A 10,182-nucleotide genomic window follows, 5' to 3' on the forward strand; every position below is an offset into this window, starting at 1 on the left:
AAAAAAAAAAAAAAAAAAGTTTTGCTTGTCACAGTGGCTCATGCCTGTAATCCTTGCACTTTGGGAGACTAAGGCAGGAGGACTGCTTGAAGCCAGGAGTTTGAAGCCAGCCTGGGCAACAAAGCAAGGCCCCACCTCTATTAAAAATAAATAATAATAATAATTAGCCGGGTGTGGTGGCAGGCACCTGTAGTCTCAGCTACTTGGGAGTCTGAGGCGAGAAGACTGCTTGAGCCCAGGAGTTTCAGACTACAGTGAGCTATGATCGCTCTATTGCCCTTCAGCCTGGGTGACAGAGAGAGATCTCATCTCTAAAAAGTAAGTTTAAAACTACAGAAAGAGTGAAGAAGGGCACATATTTCTTAAAGAATGCTTCAGAAGAACAAAATGTGCCCTAAGACATGAAATAGCTCCTGATAATATCAGTTTTTAGTGGACCACTATGAAGGACATCTTCTAAACATAACAAAACAAATCTGGCAGTCTAACTACAGGAAAATCAAGACTTCCCCATTTTGGAAGATTTTTGCTTCAGGTTTTTACTATTTATAGAAATACAGGAAAAAATATGCCACCGGGACAAGAGCTGAACAGGTGTCACCCCTTACCCTATTTTGTCTACTGGTAATTAAGCACAACAGTTTATTGTATGTATATATTATTGTCTGAAATATTGTATGTTTTCACACAAAACAAACTATCTTTGAAATTTAGCTTCACTTTATGAAACTATTGTGACTATTTTTCCTAACAGAGAGTCTAACCTAAGAATATATCCCCATACATGAAAACCCTAACTGGACAGTAAACAATCATATTAATCTCATTGTAAAAAACATGAGATTCTTAGCAAATGGAAGCAAAAGAATTGTGGATAACTTACTGAGGCATTAAAAAAAAAAATCTAGATTTCCATGCCTTGACCTAAAAAAAAGTCACATAGGTTTCTTTTTTTTTAATTCACATTTCTTTTTTAAAAAGCTGGTTAAAGTTCATGTGTAGATTTCTATTTAAATTCATTTGGACTGCACATGAATATTAAAAAGTTATAACATGAACACTATTCATTAGACTATCAAAGGCAAAGCAGGTGATTCACAGAATAAATGTGATTTACTGACCCTGATCATTATCTTCACTACTTACCACTATTTGACATCACCTTTTTAATGTCCTGTTTACTTGTTATTGTCTTTTCTTGTTTACTGTCCTGTCTTCTCCCACTAGAATAAAAGTTACATAAGGGCAAAAACTTTCTCTTATTTTCCACTGCATAGGCAGGGTCTACCACTTGGTAATTTGCTGAATTAGAAGGGTGAATAGCTTCGGCCTTTGACCTCCCCCACTTCCTTCTCTCCATACACATGTTAACCAATCTTTAAGGCCAGGGTCAAATTCTATTACCTCTATGAAGATTACCTCCTTGAGCCCTCTTTCTCTTCTGCACTTGAATTTGGCACTTGCCAAATTCTTTAAAATTTCTTTTAAAGCCAATCAAGCATGAACTATGGTTTTTCCTGTGAAATCGTATTAACTAGTTCCTTTCATCTGCACATGTATCTCCCCTAAAATTCTTATAATCCTGTTCTCCCTAAGAACATGGACCCGTGTCCCCAACTTTTGACATCCATCTCAGCACATGTAAATAGTATACTGTTAACAAATGCTTTGCTTAATTTATATTGGTAGTTAATCCAGAAATTCAGTTAATAATTTCGGTTTTTTAGCCAGGCATGGTGGCTCAGGCCTGTAATCCCAGCACTTTAGGAGGCTGAGGTGGTTGGATCACCTGAGGTCAGGAATTGGAGACCAGCCTGACCAACATGGAGAAACCCCATCTCTACTAAAATTACAAAATTAGCCAGGCATGGTGGCACACACCTGTAATCCCAGCTACTCAGGAGGCCAAGGTAGGAGAATCACTTGAATCTGGGAGGCAGAGACGTTGTGGTGAACTGACATCACTCCACTGCACTCCAGCCTGGGCAACAAGAGCAAAGCTCTGTCTCAAAAAATAATAATAATAATTTCAATTTTTAATAATGTATCCCTCCCTTCCAAAAAACTCAAAGTAGGCCATGATATTACAGTGAATCCCTCTTTTTTATTTCTGAGAATTTTAAATTTGACATTCTCATATAATTAATGCACATAATTTATCCATCACTCTCCCTCAAGATTAAATTTTTCTTTTCTTTTTTTTTTTTTTTTTGGAGATAGGGTCTTGCTCTGTTGCCCAGGCTGGAGTGCAGTGGTGCGATCATACCTCACTGCCGCCTTGACCTCCTGGGCTCAAGAGATCCTCCCACTTCAGCCTCCTGAGTAGCTGAGATCACAGCTGTGTACTAACATACCTGGTTAATTTTTTGATTTTCTATGGAGACAAGATCTGTGTTGCCCAGGCTGGTCTCAACACCCAGGATCAAGTGATCCTCCTGCCTCAGTCTCTCAAAGTGCTGGGTTTATAGGAGTGAGCCACCATGCCTGGCCTACATTTTTTAATGTAATAAAAAATCTTGTGACTTTTTGGCAATAACTATAATGATGTTTCTAACCCCAGTCAAGAAGGGCGTGAAGTTTCATTACTCTCTCTTGTTGCTGAGGTTGAGGGCATTTTCCCATTTATTCCTCTTTCTTTTCATGCCAAGATGTATTCAATTCCTTCCTTACTGATCATACCCCTAGCAAGCTTTTATTATTTCTTTATACCTGTCCAACGTAATCTATCTTACATCCTTCTTTTGAGCCACTGTTTCCTACAGTTATTTACTTGATTAAAATTCTAACTCCCCATCTCAATCCATCTGTGTATGAGAAGTGCCCTCTTAAAATCTGAGCCTGCTTCTTTAAATTCAGCCAACCTTTATAAACCTCTCTACACAGCCAACCCTTAATCATCAAGGATAATGAAATGCATACATATAACAGATTGTATACAACACAAGACAATCAGGAAAAAAATTGACATCTGGCTTTGGAATTTATCATATGTAGCTTTGGGCAAGACTTATTTTCCTAATTATGTTTTTGTTTAAGCCAACATTCAGATTTTCTTTTATGATGATGAATATCTCAGTTTTAAAATTTGATCAGTAAATTTCTTTTGAAGCCAATCAAGCATCAACTATGGTTTTTCCTGCAAAATCTTTTTAACTAGTTCCTTTCCTCTGTTGAAATCTGTCATAAAATCTGTTTTGGTTCCTCTAAGTTATCTGCTTGTTTTCTTGGGATTCTGATCCAAATCAGTTCACCCTGTATTAATTTACTTCTTCAAACTAAAGTACCTTTTGCTTGAGAACTCAATGCATTTTAAAAACACTGAATGTTCAGTGAAATTTTTAGTTCAGGTAACACAAGGTAGAAAATTATTTCTGTCTAGGGAAACTTGAAGTTCTAGGATAAATCATTACACTGGTAATTCTAGCAAATTGTATTTAGCAGAATTTTAGGATTAGCTGAAAATTGAAAAAAATTTAATACTGGAGAGCTATATAAGCCTGCTGAATATATTAATCCCACATGCTAAAAACTGTATGAAATTAAATTCCCAATATAAGTATTTACAGAAAATAGCATCAAAACAAACTCACACATAAATCCTGCCTCTTCTCCTGACCCCAACCTAAACTTTGCAACCTTCACACATACCTACTCTCCACCCCCCACCTCAGCCTCACTTCCACTCTCAACTATCCCACAAATAATTTTTAAATGTATAGGAAAACGTAAAAGAACTGGAGTAACAAGATCTCTTTTGCTGCCTTCTCAGTTACTGCCATTAAGCTTTTGGCCCAAGAGACTCTAACCCCCAATTTTACATGACTATTTTTATTTCATAGGTACTCACATTCACCATACTGAACCAAAGAACAAGGACATTCTAAATTGAAAAAGGAGCAAAACTGGATAATTCTGCAGTTCTGTTCCTAGCCCCCTCCATAATCAGACACTATGTGAAACACTCAATTAAAATAAGTATAATTTTCAACCAAATGAGATATTTTTTGAGTTGCTGATACGGCAGAGGTTAATACTAAAAAAAATTAATTACCACAGTTTACACATTCTTTTATATCTGAATGTACATTTATAGTACCTGAACCAAGTTATTTTCAATACAATATTCACCATATTAACAGAATTCAAAATAAGCTCATTTCCAATTTTTCCTCCACGTCGAATTTTGATAAGTACAAAACTTATTTTACCTAAAATCCAACTCTTGGGCTGGTGTTATTTAGCCCATATTTTTACATAAGGTGGTAAATATTAGCAAAATTTAAAAAACAATTTAATGCAACTTTCCACGCTGTCTTCAAACTCAGTAAATTCCACAATTTTAAAAAACAACCTTTCACGGTGCCTACTCACATTTTTACTAAAATCCCTACACAAAGCCATACATTCTGTTTTTCCTTTTACTTCTCCAAGCTGCTGCCTTCACCAAATAGACTCCACGAGCCTCCCAAGTGGTATCCGCCAATATATGTGTTTCTCAAGGAAAAGTAAGTAATTAAAGAGTAATTAGTCCAATTGGTAAGAAATCTTTTAAAAATTTACCTTAACAAGCCCTTTTCTTGATGGAGATTTAACAGCACAAATCCTAATGAAACGGTTGTCCTTTACATGGACTCTCCATCAGCCCCGTAAGGTGAGTGGCATAAAGAGGCATTTTTCTGACAGTCTCAGTTCCCCAAACACTAGTCCTAAGCTTTTGCTCGGATGGTAAATTTCTCTCTCTCTCTCTCTCCCCCTCTCTCTCTCTCTCTCTCTCACACACACACACACACACACACACACACACACGAAAGAAGACAGAAACATACCTGGTTATTTAACAGGTTTGATAGGTTTGGTTCACTTGTAAGAGGAGAGTGTTTACTTATAATCTTTTAAAACAGAAGTGGCAGCCAGAGCACTGGGTAAATAAAAACTTCACAGAGTTTTAAAGCCCTGCATCTTAACTCACTTCCCTTTGGTTCAAGGGGACGGCACAGCAACCCACGGCAAATGAGATTATGCAACAGGTTTTTTTCCTCCACACCTTATTCATCACAGGCTGGTTAGAGGTGTGCTTTCTTCAATCTGAGACACACGACTTCAAAACGCCAAGAATCCTTGCAGTGGATGTTCCCTAAACTACTTTAGGATTTTGCAGTATCCATTCATTTTCAGATCTATTTGTATTTTCTCTGGTTCACTACCGGTATTCTTTAGGAAATAAACCAAGCATCTGAAAATATTTCCCTCTGTGGTGTTTCATTACACGAAACTACACGTGATACACAGACCCTGGGCTTTTTTATTTCTCACGTTTTGCAGCTAGTGTAAATAAAGAAGTCACTAGGCGTCCGGTCCCCCAACGCCAAGACTCGAGCCCTGTCGGAAAATTAAGGGCTTTTTTGGTTGGTTGATTATAGAAAGCAGCACCGTCACCACCCAGGTGGCCTCGCTGCTTACACCAAAGGCGAATTGGGGATAATGGGAACAGTCAGGCCGGGGCCCCACTTGGCAGGCGTGTTGTGTAACAGTCGCGCCTGGAAGTGAACAGCTTCGCCCGCGAAGGTGCCGCGTCCAGCGGCGGCCGCTCCTCTCGGAGGGGCCCGGTCCGAGCCCGCTCGCCGCGCAGCGGCCGGGGGCGCACCCACTGCGACCCCGCGCCCGGCCGCACGCCCCCTTCCCGCTCGGGCCGGCCCCGGGCCAGGCCTACACCCCCGCTTCAAACGCTCTTGCGGCCCCGGGCCGTGGTCGCCCCCACGCCGCCTCCCGAAAGGGTAGCCGGTACGCCCGGGAAGGCAAGAGCCGGCGGGGCAAGAGCACGGCGCCCGGGACCGGGAGTCGGGACACGCCGCGGAGCGTCCATGCGGCCGGGCGGGAGGGCGCCCCGAGCCCCGCACCCTCCCGCCTGCACACCCCGCGCGGCCCGCCGAGGCCACTTACTTTTGGGGCCGCCGACCTCCCAATTCCCTCAGAGGGAAACGAAAGTTGTCACGGCGTCTCCCCTCGGGCCCCCCTCGCCTCCCGGGCTTGAGAGGCGCCGCCACGGAGCCGAGAGGGCGGCTGCGCTCCCGCTCGCGTCCCGTCCCGTCGCTCTCCTCCTCCTCTTCTTTTCACTATATTATCTTCTCCTTCTCTGAGGGGTGGGTGGGGGCGGGAGGCTTAGGAAGAGCGGAGACGCTCGCAACTTTCTTCACTCTTTCTCTTCCACCCTCCCCCCAGTCAGCCTTCAAAAAAAATGTCGAAAGGGATGAAGAACTTAGGGAGGTAAAGGTGGGGGGCCGCGTGGTGAAAGCGGGGGTTGGGGGGGAGTGAGAGTGGCAATAATCGTTTAAAAAACTGATTAAAGTCCCCCAAACAGTGATACATAGAAAGAGGGGGAGAGGCGCGGGGGTGGGGTGGGGGGTTGGGGGAAAGAGAAAGAGTCGCTGGTCAGGAAACTTCAAGCGCGGATGAGGTCATTGGTTTAAAAATAAAGAGATGGCGTCACTTGAAACCAATCCCAGTGAATGAACTCAGCGGAGCCCCGGGGAAAGGAGGAGACAGGCGAGGGCAGGGCGGTGGGCGCCGGGCGGGGCCGCGCGCCCGCCTGCCCGCCCATCCCGCGGACGCCGGAGCCGGGAGCGCGGCTCCGCGCCTCGTTCCGGCCGCTTGGGGAGGGGTCAGGTCATGTTCCCTTCCAGTGTCCGGCGACTCTGAGGCAGGTTCCGCGGGCGCCGCTGGGAGGAGCCGGAGCTGCGGGAGGAGGCGGCCCCGAGGCCTCCTCCCCCTCCTCTCCCTCCTGCTCCTCCTCCCGCGCCCGCGCGCCCGCTGCCCCCCGGGCTCGCGGCCCCGACCCCCGGGCCAGGGTGTCCGCCTCCAGCGCTGCGCTCCAGCAGGTATCGGAGGGTTTTCCCCTCACCCAGACGCAGACCCTTTCCCTCCTTCTTGAGCTGTTTCCAGCTGCCTCACCAACGTCAAAAAACGCAAATACTGATTTGAGAGAATTACAGTCGCTCTCTAAAAAGTCTGAGGAATGCAAAAGGCAAAGCTCTGCCGTCTCTCAGTAGAGAAGTTACAGGTATTTCAAGAAAAATCACATTACTGTTGACAGGCTTTCAGCTATCTGTTTGTGGTTGAAAACCCCCACGTAAATATTCCTAAATTACTTTACTTTGCCTGTATTTGCAAATATGAGGATAAGGAGCCTAGATTCTCTTTAAAAATGTTTTCTACAGGAGGCAGCGCAGAAACATCTTTAAATCAGACCAGGGGTTCACTACCTTTTGAGAGGTACAAAACCCTTGTTGATTTAACTCCACATACCTCATGCATTTTATTATTTGAATTCATTAAAATCGCTTTTTTTTTTTTTAGATGACATTATGCACTTTGGAAAACGAGAGACCTGAGGTGGTGACAAACCAGGACTTGGAATTACTGAATAGGACAATGGGAGCTTTATTTCAATGTTCTTTGAGCGTTTAAGCATGAAGCTGCTTCTACTGAGAAGTACTCACGTGGATATCACGTAACAAAGATGTGATTAATGACGGAAAAGCACCCTGCGAGTGGACTGCTCCATGAGCCAGAATTTATGTGTAGGAATAATCTAAGTCTTAAAATATTCCGTTTGCAATGTGCCTGATTGGGACAGTGGCCCCTAAAGACACTGTTGCGGGATATCCATATGCACCCTGCCTAAAGCACTTTTTTTGCATTGGCAAAAGAACTGAGAAGCGGGTTTGGGTGGGTTAGAAAGATAATACACCCCTTTTGCTACTTTTCTGCCTTTAAATCCTGCAGCTAAAGGGCATTCCTTATGATTGGTAATCATTGAAGATTAGTGTTGCCGGGTAAGGCTCTGTCTTTTATAGGAGGGAGAAAAGCGCATTTGAAGATGGGAGGCATTGCCAGCACCTCTGGCAGTAGGTAAAGCCTGAAGGCCACAATGCAGAAGCAACTTTGAGCCGATGCCTGGCCTCCTGAAGACTTCTGCTAGGGGAAGCAAATCTCTCCCACTGCTTCCTGTCCTCTGGTGGCCAGGAGGTGTTACTGCAGCTTCCTTGGGATTATCTGTGCTCTACCAGGAAATCCCTAAAAATCTACTAACTGTAGACCTTTGTTGGAGGTGTTGGGATTTTTAGGAAGGAAGGAGAAGATAATCCTTTTACTAGTGGTACAGAGCATGGATCTTGCCTGGAGAAAAGATTCATGAGAATTGATGATATCCCCTTTGCATGCCATAATGCCAGTAACCTTGCTTTAACTGACATGGCTTGAAATCTTTCTCCCCTTTCCTCCTCATTACAATTAAATTTGTGTAATGTATACATGTGGTGCCATCATAGCTATCATGGAAGCCTCTCAGAGTATTTCATCTATTTCTGGAAACAAGACATAGATTAAAGTTAATTAAAAGCAAAATCAATGATTGAGTGATGTAATGTACAATATTGCTTAAAAGAGTCAGGGGAGAAAAGGAGCGATGCCTAAAGCACTTTTTTTTCATTGGCAAAAGAACTGAGAAACGGGTTTGGGTGGGATTACTGGGGAAGGCACCTTATGAAGAGTTTTGACCTTATCCTTGAAGATTTAGTTTGCGGCGAAGAAGCCAGTGGAGGGACGATTCCAGAGGGCAAATGGTAATGAGCCAAGACATGGAGGTGGAATGAATAATGAGTAAGGTGTACTCAGGTGAGGGAAGAGTAAACCCTTCCAGTAGCAGTAGAAATTCGTATTTAAGACCAGGCGCAGTGGCTCACGTCTGTAATCCCAGCACTTTGAGAGTTTGAGACAGGCAGATCACCTGAATTCTAGATTCGAGACGAGCCTGACCAGCATGGTGAAACCCTGTCTCTACTAAAAATACAAAATTAGCAGGTCATGGGAGCACACACCTGTAATCCCAGCTGCTAGGGTGGCTGAGGCAGGAGAAACGCTTGAACCCGGGAGGTGGAGGTTGTGGCGAACTGAGATTGCAGCATTGCACTCTGGCCTGGGCAACAAGAGTGAAACTCCATCTAAAAAAAAATGGTGTGTAGCAATTAGGTATGAGGTCAAATTTAAGAGATACAGAGGCAGATTGTGGATGTACTTGAATGTTAAGATAAATAGATTGTTACCTGCCCAGCAGGTGAAGGGGAAACCACTAAACAAGTTTACTTCACTGAAGAGTACATTTCTCCTTCTTCCACTGAGAGCAGCTTTAAACATACTAACAATAAATATGTGGAAGCAGAAATTAAAAACACAGAACCATTTATAATCGCTCCAAAGAATGTGAAATATTTACATATACATCTAACAAAATGTACAGGATCTGCGTGCTGAAAATTATAAAATGCTGATGAAAGAAAGAAAACAATTGGAATGGCATATTCATGGATTGGAAGAATCAATAAAGATATCATTTCTTCCCAAATTGATATATAGATTTAACATAATTCCCACCAATATCCCAGCAAAATTGTTGGTTTTTTTTTTTTTTTAAGAGTTTCACTATGTCGCCCAGGCTGGAGTACAGGGGTACAGTGGTGCCATCTTGGCTCCCTGCAACCTCCGCCTCCCAGGTTCAAGCAGTTTTCTGCCTTAGCATCCCAAGTAGCTGGGATTACAGACGTCTGCCACCATGCCTGGCTAATTTTTGTATTTTTAGTAAAGATGGGGTTTCACCATCTTGGCCAGGCTGATCTTGAACTCCTGACATTGTGATCCATCCGTCTCAGCCTCCCAAAATGCTGGGATTACAGGCATAAGCCACCATGCCCAGCCAGTTTTTTGTAGTCATAGGCAAGCAGTGCCCAACACATCTAGAGGGCTGAGTGCTAGACTCCCCCAGGACACAGGAAGAGCTCATACACTAGGGCACCAGCAAGGCAGGGACTCCAAGATTTATAATCAGATAATCTAGAAAGAAGCTATTTTTGCTTCAGTGCATGTAAGTGTGTTGTTTAGTACTATTTTTACTTAGAGTTAAATATGGGGAAGGAGCACCAGAATTGCTAGTTACAATTAACTATGGGGGAGGAGCACCATAATCCCTAGTGTTTAGACCCTCTTAGGGTCTTTCTTAATCCATCCTTGGCTGAAGTTTATTCATTCATTTGACAAACAGCAATTCAGTGCCTACTACCCGTATGTGCCAGGCATTGCACCTAGCTCTGAGAATATGGTTATCGATAAGATAGGTAAGGCTCCCTTTCT

At 43.4% G+C, this 10,182-nt stretch overlaps 1 protein-coding gene across 2 annotated transcripts in view; it reads right to left on the minus strand.

The window, feature by feature from the left end:
• Positions 1-6,689, minus strand: part of DUSP16 (dual specificity phosphatase 16) — a 92,666-nt gene extending 85,977 nt beyond the window's left edge. Inside the window, exon 1 of one of the 2 annotated variants that reach the window (XM_017527949.2) lies at positions 5,941-6,689. The gene's annotated coding sequence lies outside the window, so the exon portion shown is untranslated. Of the gene's footprint in view, positions 1-4,826; positions 5,017-5,940 lie in introns of those variants that run through there. The other variant, XM_017527958.2, reaches the window with a different exon arrangement.
• Positions 6,690-10,182: the final 3,493 nt, after the last annotated feature.

The sequence above is a fragment of the Cebus imitator genome, unplaced genomic scaffold, assembly GCF_001604975.1.
Source record: "Cebus imitator isolate Cc_AM_T3 unplaced genomic scaffold, Cebus_imitator-1.0 Scaffold2, whole genome shotgun sequence".
NCBI classification, from domain to species: Eukaryota; Metazoa; Chordata; class Mammalia; order Primates; family Cebidae; genus Cebus; species Cebus imitator.